The sequence below is a fragment of the Tetrao urogallus genome (assembly GCF_951394365.1).
Source record: "Tetrao urogallus genome assembly, chromosome: 3".
Taxonomy (NCBI): Eukaryota; Metazoa; Chordata; class Aves; order Galliformes; family Phasianidae; genus Tetrao; species Tetrao urogallus.
This window is the reverse complement of record NC_136815.1, coordinates 7947790-7957897: the sequence shown is the minus strand read 5'-3', so window position 1 is coordinate 7957897 and position 10108 is coordinate 7947790.

Below are 10108 nucleotides of genomic sequence, written 5' to 3'. Positions count from 1 at the left end.
GAGTCCCTTCCAGCTCAAATGTTTCCTTGACTATCATCTTGGAAATCATGTGAAGGTGCCAGAGTATCTTTCCCAGATGACTCCTGGTGACAAATGACATAGGTAGAAAATTTTAACGTAACTGATTAAATCTCTCAAACATCCCTAGAGACTTGAATTGATTTTTTTTTTAATTTCTTGTCTGATTCTGAAAATGCCTTCCATAAAATTGCTGTTTGGATGGTCAAAATATTCTCCGTATGCTTTAAATAGAGCATCTACTCAGATTCTGGAAAATCACACTCTTGTAAGTTGATTTGTGGCTGGAATGACTAAAGCTGACTTTCACCGTTACCTCTATATATACGAACGTGTTTCTACTCAACCTCAAGTGAACTTCACAAATACTTGCCTAAAGTCACAAGTGTTTCTTTTGTATGGATCTTGGAATAAAAATACTTAAAACTAAAAGGTACAAAGCATATAAAGTTTGAGAAATGTTCAGAGATGTGCTGTCACCACATCCATGACAGCATGAGAGTATCTATTTAGCTTAAATTCTGATTTCTTCTATATAAATATCTGAATACTAATTATACTGCTGATGTGTAACAGCCAGAGGTAGTAAAATAAACATTGGGAGTTGTCAGACAACCATGCACTAACCATACCATCAAGTGCCCATTTGACCTAAGTCATGTAGACCGGGTCTGCACAGCAGTTCCAAACGTTGAACTTGCTTCCTAGACTTCCTACTTGCATGGCTACACTCAGATGCAAAAAGTGGCATTAATGTAGGAGTAGATTTAGACTAGAAAGTAAGAAATTTCTTTACTGTGAGGCTGGAACAGGTTGCTCAATGAAGTTGTGGATGCCCCGTCCCTGGAAGCATTCAAGGCCAGGCTGGATGGGGCTTTGAGCAACCTGGTCTAGAGGGAGATGTCCCAGCACTTAAGATTATCTTAATGGTCCCTTCCAACCCAGACCATTCTATTATTCTGTGATTCTGTGTGTCTGAATGCAGCCATCTGCAGAGCAGACCTGTAAACCAGAGGAGGTTTATATCTATATGCATGCTATCTGCTACGAAGCAGAACTTTCCACATCTGTGTGAACAAATTTCCCCATTAAAAAAAAAATATATATATATATATATCAGCTGCATCCAGACTGCCCATGGAGGAAGTCCCCAGCTTGCATTTTGGGCTGCTTGGAAAAATATGTGGAATTCAAAAAATGAACAAAGAACAGCTTCCACAGCCTCTGTGTGGAGGCGCAACACTGTTAACTTAGCACAGATGTAGCCTGATAATTCCCTTTAGTTAGCCTGAAGAGTTAGGCTCCTTGTCACAAACACTGGAGATGGGTAACTTACATCTTTGAGGTGCTTATTTCTCTCCAGGACTAAAAAAGCATGAAGAGTGACTGGTCAAGAAACATCTACATGGTAGACCTCTAACAGTAGATGGATGAGATGAAGAGGTCAATCTCTCTGAAGTGTCTGACAGTTACATTTCCAGTATAATGCCTCAAATCAAAGCAAATGGGACTTGATTAATAGTGTTTTAAGCATATACTTCAAATGTCCTTACCAATGGATGATTAAGGACAATTTTTTTAATACTGGTTCCACTGGAGGTGATGTGAATTGGATTGCCCTTTTTGTCATTAGAACTTGGGTTTCCTTGTTAGGATTCAAATCACCAAATAAGAGATGCTGGTTTTAATTGGATTACTTGCCAGCCGCTCTGGTGATAGGCAGCAGAGACAAAAAAAACAATTATAATTCTGATATTCTGGACAGCTCTGCTATTCCAATTCTCCCCCAGCATCCGAAGAATTGGCAGTTCTTAGAAGAAAGTCCAGACTAAATTAAGAAACATTCCTCTCCGCTCTATATTAACAGCTTGCAAGCAGCAGGAGACCAAGGAGATTTGCTCTATGAATTATTTTTTAAATGGAGAGAATTAGTTTTTTATTGTCCTCCATTTTTATTGCAACGCTTTTGCCAGGACTCCATATGCCAAGATGTAATTAGTTTTCAGAGAAAACGTTTGGGGCTCTGGCACAGACCATGGATAGTTTTAACAGCTTCTTTTCTCCTTTTTCAAAGTATTAAGCAAGAGTCTATAATTGTCTGCTACTTCTTTCAGAATCTCTGGAGTTTAAAGCATTTTTTTAGAACAAATTAAAAATAAAAATAATAGTAACACAAGTTTTAGTTCAAAGAAAGATAATTTAGGCATGAAAAAGTCAGAAATCTCTACAATTGCTGTGGTTCATTTCAGTACAAATTCACTCCTGCCTTTTAATTACACACATTCATTCTGTCTCTCTATATAAAGGTAAGAAAGACTCAATAAAGATTGCCAAGTGAGTGCCACAGAGGAGAGGCCGTTTTCTGAAAAGAATCATGTTTTCTGCCATTCTGCCATCACTTGATATTTCAGGCTTAATGTTGAAGATGGGAAAGAAAAGTAATCAGCACTTTCTCACATTAGAACTTGCCTTGCTAAACATGGAAATGTCAAAAGAGGATGTAGAAAATTGATGATTTTCAGTTAATTTTGGAGTTATAACAAGATCTTCTATTTATTTTTTTAATCTTCAAAATTCTCTCCTCCTTGTCTACAGGATGCAACACGGACATCTCTTGACTTTCATAGCAAACTTTATATGATGAGGAAAATGGTGTGAAGATATAAAAAAAAATAATCACACAATACTCAGGTATAAGTAGGTAAGTGTATATTCACTTTAAAATGTTACGAGCATGTTCAGCCTACAAGGAAACTTCCCTGAGGTTCTTTCTGTTGATACTGAATTATATCAGACTTATCAGTTAAATTTAGATGATGTAAGACACATTTGCTTGAAAAAACTATTCTTTTGTTCTAAAATCAGACATGGGGCAAGAATTAAAGCTGACCCTCTTGAGAAAGTGACATTCTGACCTTGTTTTATTTTTGCATTTGATTTTCTTTTCCTTGTCTATAAAAAAGTTTTCTTCACGGGAAATTTTCTTCCCAGTAATACATGCAGTGAGTTCTGTACATACTCTGTGCTGACTACTGAGTAATGTGTCTCAGACATTGCCAGCATTGAACTCCCTAAACTGTGTTTTGCTTCAGTAAAAACGATGACATCGATTCACAGATTATGCGCAGATCTTTTTCACAAATAACCAAGTCTTCAAATTGCAGGATCTCCAGGGTAGGAGCCAGCATTTCCTGGACCATTACATCTATGTGCTTTGGCACTCCACTGACACACTTAGTATCAGATTTTATCTTCTCTTTTATGTAGCACATACAACACTCTGTCTCAATCCCAGACTCACCACTATCTATAGACAGCATGAAATTCATTCCAGAAAAAAAAAAAAAAAGTACAATAAAGGTCTGTCTGCCAATGAAACATACCATCCAAAAAAGCATAGCAAGCTCATAATCACAAAAGATCTGCATTTATACTAGAAACATGGCATTGGAAAGCAAATGAATAATGAGCCATATTTTCAAAAACTGTTGAGACAATTTTTGATCCACATAAATGCTTCTGCTTTGTAGCAGTCTTGCAAATTTAGTTTCTGGACAAAAATTTATTTAAAAGCAAGCTGGGGAAGCATTCCAGAGGAAACTATGAATTTGTCAGACACAGTGCTCTCTGCTATCATTCCTGCAGGTAGATCCTCTCTTCAAGAAAGACACTGAGGTCCTGGAGTGTGTAGAGAAAGTCAGTGAAGTTGTGAGGGATCTGGAGCACAATGAAGTTGTGAGGGGTCTGGAGTGGCTGAGGGAAATAGGGTCATTCGGTTTGGAGTAGAGGAGGCTCAGGAGACATTATTGCTCTCTACAACCCACTGAATGGAGATTGTGGCAAGGTGGGGTTCAGCCTCTTTTCTGGATAACAGTGGTAGGAGAAGAGGCAATGGCCTCAAGTGACACCAGGGAAGATCCAAGTTGGATATTAGGAAAAACCTTTTCTCAGAAAAAAGGGTGAGGTATTGAAACAGGCTGCCAATGAGGTAGTGTAGTCATTGTCCCTGGGGGTATTCAAGAAAAACATGGATGTGGCACTAAGGAACATGATTTAGAGCAGTCAAAGGTATGGGTTGATGGCTGGACTAGATGATCTTAGCAGTTCTTCCAAACTTATGTCCAACCTGAATCTCCCCTGGCACAACGTGAAGCCATTCCCTCTTGTCCTATCACTAATTACATGGGAGAAGAGGCTGACCCTCACCTCACCACAACCTCCCTTCAGGTAGTTGTAGATAGTGGTAAGGCCTCCACTGAGCCTCCTCTTCTCCAGACTGAACAATCCCAGCTCTTTCAGTCCTCCTCATAAGCCCTGTGCTCCAGACCCCTCACCAGCTTTGTTGCCCTTCTTCAAACACACTCCAGGGCCTCAATGTCTTCCTTGCAGTGAGGTCCAAAACTGGACACAGCACTCAAGGTGCTGCCTCACCAGTGCAGAGTATAGAGGGATGATCGCTTCCTCACTCCTGCAGGCAACACTATTTTCTGACACAATCCAGGATGCCATTGGAGTTCTCAGCTGCCTGGGAGCACTGCTGGCTCATGTTCAGCTGGGTATCCACCAATAGCCCCAGATCCATTTCCTCTGTGCAGTCATCCAGTCACTCTGTCCCGAATCTGTAACTTTGCCGGGATTGTTGTGGTCAAAGTGCAGGACCCAGCACTTGGTCTTTTTGAACTTCATTCCATTGGCCTCAGCTCAGCTATCCAGCCTGCCTAGATCCCTCTGTAGGGAGATCAATACTTCCAGCCTACTTGGTGTCATCTGCAGACTAACTGAAGGTGCACTCAATGCCCACATCCCGGTCATCAATAAAGATATTGAAAGGGCCAGGCCCCAGCAGCAACTCCTGGGGAATATCATTCAGGACTGGACCAGCTGGATTTAACTGAGTTTACCACAGCTCAGCCATCCAGCCTGTTCTTTACCCAGCAAATAGTGTATATGTCTGAGCCACAGGCTGCTAGCTACTCCAAGAGAATACTGGGGGAGACAGTGTTAAAGGCTTTACTGAAGTCTAGGTGGACTACCTATCAGCAGTCTTTCCTTCATCTCCCAGGTGAGTCACTCAATCATAGACAGAGATCAGGTCGGTCAAGCAAAACCTGCCTTTCAACCTGCCCTTCATGAACCCATGCTGGCTGGGCCTGATTCCCTGGTTGTTCCACACATGCTGTGTAATCTCTCTCAAGATGATCTGCTCATTACTAACCTTCTTGTAGACAGGAGTCACACTGATGAGCTTCCAATCCTCTGGGACCTCTCCAGTTGACCAGGAACACTGATAGATGGTGGAAAGCAGCTTGGAAATCACCTCTGCCAACTCCTTCAGCACCCTCAGGTTGATTCCATCTGGCGTCATGGACTTATGGCAGCCCAGGTAGAGTAGTAGGTCTCTGTTTCCACCTGAATCGTGGGGGTTTTATTCTACTTCCCACCCAATAATTCCAGGTGAGGGGGTAGAGCACCCTGAGACTAATTGGTCTGGCTTTTAAAGACAGATGTAAAGCAAGCAATGAGAACCTTAGCCTTTTTCTTATCCTCAGTGGTCATGATCCCTGCTGCATCCAGTAGAGGATAGAGATTCTCTGAACTCTCCCCTTACTGTTAATATTTGTAAACATTTTTTAATTTTCTTTTACCTCAACAGCGAAGTTGAGATCAGCCAAGTTGAGACTTTTGCATTTCTAATATTCTCCCTGTACATCCTAACAACTTCTTTGTACTCTCCCCAAGTTGCCTGTTCCTTCTTCCATGGAAGGTAGATCCTCATTTTCTCTTGGAGCCTAAGGAAAAGCTCCTTGCTCATTCATGCTGGTCTTCTTACCTTTCAGCTCATCTTAAGGTACAGGAGGATAGCCTGCTTCTGCACATTTAAGACTTCCTTCTTGAGGAGTGTCCAGCCTTCCTGGACCCCTTTACCCTTCAGGACTAAATCCCAAGGGACATTCCCTACCAGTATCCTAAACAGTTCAAAGTCTGCCCTCAAGAAGTCCAAGGTAGCAGTTTTGCTGCCCCCTCTTGACCTCACCAAGAAATGAGAACTCTACCATTTCCTGGTCACTCTGTCCAAGACAGATCTCAACCTTCACGCACCCCCCACCAGTCCTTCTCTGTTTGTGAACAGCAGGTCTAGTGGGACATCTCCCCTGGCAGGCTTTCTCATCAGCTGCATCAGGAGGTTATCTTCCATGCTCTCTAGAAACCTCCTAGACTTGTTCTTCTGCACTGTTTTCCATCACATATCAGGCAAGTTGCAGTATTCCTGGAACTGGCAATCATCTCCCTTTCGCCAGCTTCTCGTAGAACATCTCATTTGTCTTTTCATGCTGGTTAGGTGTCTATAACAGACCCCGATCAGGATGTCCACCTTGCTGGCCATTTCCTTGATCCTTACGCATAGAGATTTAACCTTATCATCCCCAGCCACAAGCTCAATAACATCAAAATAACATCTCCTTCTATGACTGGGTGACTAGTCTGGTAGATGAGGGAAGGGCTGTTGATGTAGCCTTCCTAGACTTCAGCAAAGCCTTTGACATGGTCTCTCACAGGCTTCTTCTGGGGAAACTGGCTGCCTGTGGTGTGGACAGGTATACACTCCTTTGGGTAAGGAACTGGCTACAGGGCCGTGCCCAGCAGGTATTGGTGAATAGAGTGAAGTCCAGCTGGTGACCCGTTACAAGTGGTGTCCCTCAGAGGTCCATATTGGGGCCCATCTTCTTTAATATCTTTATTGATGACCTAGATGAGGGAACTGAGTGCACCATCAGTAAGTTTGCAGATGACACTAAGCTGGGAGGTAGTGTCGATCTGCCTGAGGGTAGGGAGGCCCTTCAGAGGGAGTTAGACAGGCTGGATCACTGGGCTGAGGTGAATGGGATGAGGTTCAACAACGCCAAGTGCCGGGTTCTGCACTTTGGGCACAACAACCCCATGCAGCGTTATAGGCTTGGGGATGAGTGGCTGGATGAGTGTGAAGAAAAGGACCTGGGGGTGTTGGTTGATGCTCGGCTGAACATGAGCCGACAGTGTGCCCAGGTGGCCAAGAGGGCCAACGGCATCCTGGCCTGCATTAGAAATAGTGTGGCCAGCAGGAGCAGGGAGGTGATCATCCCCCTCTACTCAGCACTGGTGAGGCCGCACCTCGAGTGTTGTGTTCAGTTTTGGGCCCCTCACTACAGGAAAGATGTTGAGGTCCTGGAGCGTGTCCAGAGTAGGGCAACGAAACTGATGAGGGGTCTGGAGCACAAGTCTTATGAGGAGCAGCTGAGGGAGCTGGGGTTGTTCAGTCTGGAGAAGAGGAGGCTCAGGAGAGACCTCATTGCACTCTACAATTTCCTGAAGGGAAGTTGTGGTAAAAAGAGGGATTTGGCCTCTTCTCCCAGGCAATGAACAGAACCTGGGGAAATGGTTGGACATAAGGAAAAACTTTTTCTCTCAGAGAGTGGTCAGGCACTGGAATGGCTGCCCAGAGAAGTGGTGGAGTTGCCGTCCCTGGCAGTGTTCAAGAGGCGTCTGGATGACGTGCTGCGTGATATGGTTTAGTGCTTGTGGTGGCAGTGGTGATGAGAAGACAGTTGGACAAGATGATCTTATAAGTCATCTCCAACCTTGTGATTCTATGATTCTATGATTCTATGAAAATACTCTCTAACATAGAGAGCCACGCCACCACCCCTCCTTCCTTGCCTTCCCTTCTAAAGAGTTTACAGTCATACATTGCAGCACACTTTCTGAGAGCAACTAAGTCATAGTCAGCCTGCTGTACAATGGCTTCCAGCTCCTCCTGTTTTTGCTCACACTGCATACATTGTAGATGCACTTCAGCTGAGCCCCTTGCCTCACCCCCAATCCCATCAAAGGCTTATCATCATCATATATGGTGATCCTTTCCATCTTCACCTGTCTCCTTCTCTGTTACAGAAGCACTCTCAGTCATGCATAGAGTTTGGATAATAAATTAATTCTGAAATGACAAAGAAAAGTCCTTATTAGGCACTTAGCACAACCTAGCTTTGAGCAAAACCCATACAATTAGAGGTCTACTTTGACCCATGGGCAGGGCCAAAGACTGTGCTACAGGAACAAAGAATAGATAAAAGATGTTGCAGAATTGGTCAGCTCTGCACGGAGGTATAGACAAGGCAGGACAAGGAGAGAATGTGCTGCAGTAAAAAGAAAAGTCAAGAGTCCTCACCTTTTTAGGCCATATTAAGGATGAAATTAATTACTTGATTGGCAATGTGAGGAATAAGGTGATAAATCTGACACAGCAAATAGTGATGGAAATATTTGTCATTAGGGTGTTGCCTGTTTCAAGTATGATGGAGAAAATTGCATTTGTCACCAAATGGATAGACTTGTTGCAGACTGGAGTAGAGATTGCATACTGAAGTAGAGACACAAGCTGGCATTAGCTTATGCAATTTTTGAGATATAACAGCAAACACAGGTCAAGACAGCATGCCACATATATCTCACAGCAGACTGAATTAACTTCCACAGGCTGGATTCTATTTCTCCAATCTGGCACAGAATAACTGCTGTCCTCAGTTAAACTCTAAGTAAATCTGTAAAAAGGAATGAAAGTCCTTTTCAGATAAGCAAGACTGCTTTGTTTTCTCCTCATCCACTGCTGCTATAGCTTCACCTCCCATTGCAATTGGGCCTCTTGTTTTCCTCATACAGGCTTGGATGGGTGAGCTCTCAACCAGGACTTCACCTTAAGATGCCAGGGCTAGCTGCAGCAACGTAAATGGAATATGTGGCCTTGAAATATGGACAGGAGAATTTCCTACTTTAATTGTGGTGAAGGCAGAGAGGAGAGAGAGATTTAGTTTTCCCATTGCTACAAGTCCTAATCTTCCAATACTATTTGCATCATTCTATACCACCAATTGAGAAATTCTGCTCTGTGACATGGGACAAGATTAAAGACCAATGGTCTGTTTATGATGAGTTTGATACATATACACTTCACACTAGTTTAGCAGTACACAAGTGGATTTACATGCACAGGTGTTGCAACAATTTATATCTTCTTTCCAAGGATGCAGGACATCTGCATGGCAATGCAGATGAATTTTTGACTGCATAGCCATTCTTATCTTGAAAGTAATGGAGGAGGAAATAAATGAAAACTGCACAAATTCATAGAGGAAAAAGGACTAGCATATGTTTGTAAATCCAAACCACAGCTTTTTTCTCCTGACTGATGTTCTCAGGTTCATTGATACTTGTGCTACTGCCACTTGAAAGATTATTTTTAGACTCCAGAGATCCATTTAACTCCAAAATTATTTACAATGAAATTCAGAGTAAGTTTCTTGATTAAAGTTAAAAAAAACTCTTGCATTTCTATGGTCTGCTATGTTTCTATATCAGACTATTAGTGTATCCAAGGGTAAACGGTCAAATTCTGCACACTCAACAGAGTGCAGTGATAAATTTATTATAGCTACTGCAATTGCTTCTCCCCATAATGCCAATGAAAATGATGAATGTGGTAAAACTCCTACTAACACCTTATCATTTCCAAGAAAACTACATCATATGTGGGTATTCGTTTGTTAATTATCATACAGTTAAGTGTGTGCAAATGATGTACAGTGTGGATCTACTAAAGAATACTGACATGCAAATGATGTGTTCTATCAAGTTGAAAAGGATCAAGAGAACATTTGGTTATTTCCAGCTCAGTGCAGAATAAGATTTTGTTGACTTTGGTAAAAAATAAATAAAAATGGATTTGATAATAGGTTCCCAAAGGTAAAATTAAAAATTTGTACTACCAGCTGTTGGAGAACTTTTCTTCTGGAATGACTTTCCAGTTAAAAAGAATATTTTTGAGAAATATGTTTCTGCTTGTTCTTGCTGGAAATGAAGATGGCAGTTGTCTGGCACCTATCAATAAATCTCCTAGGAATTTAGAATTGTAGAACAGAATAATTGAATCATTAAGGTTGGAAAACCACTAAGATCATCTAGGTCAACCATCAATCCTTCACTGCCATACCACTAAACCACGTCCTTCAGTGACACATCTCCATATTTCTTGAACACAACTGGGGACGGTGACTCCACC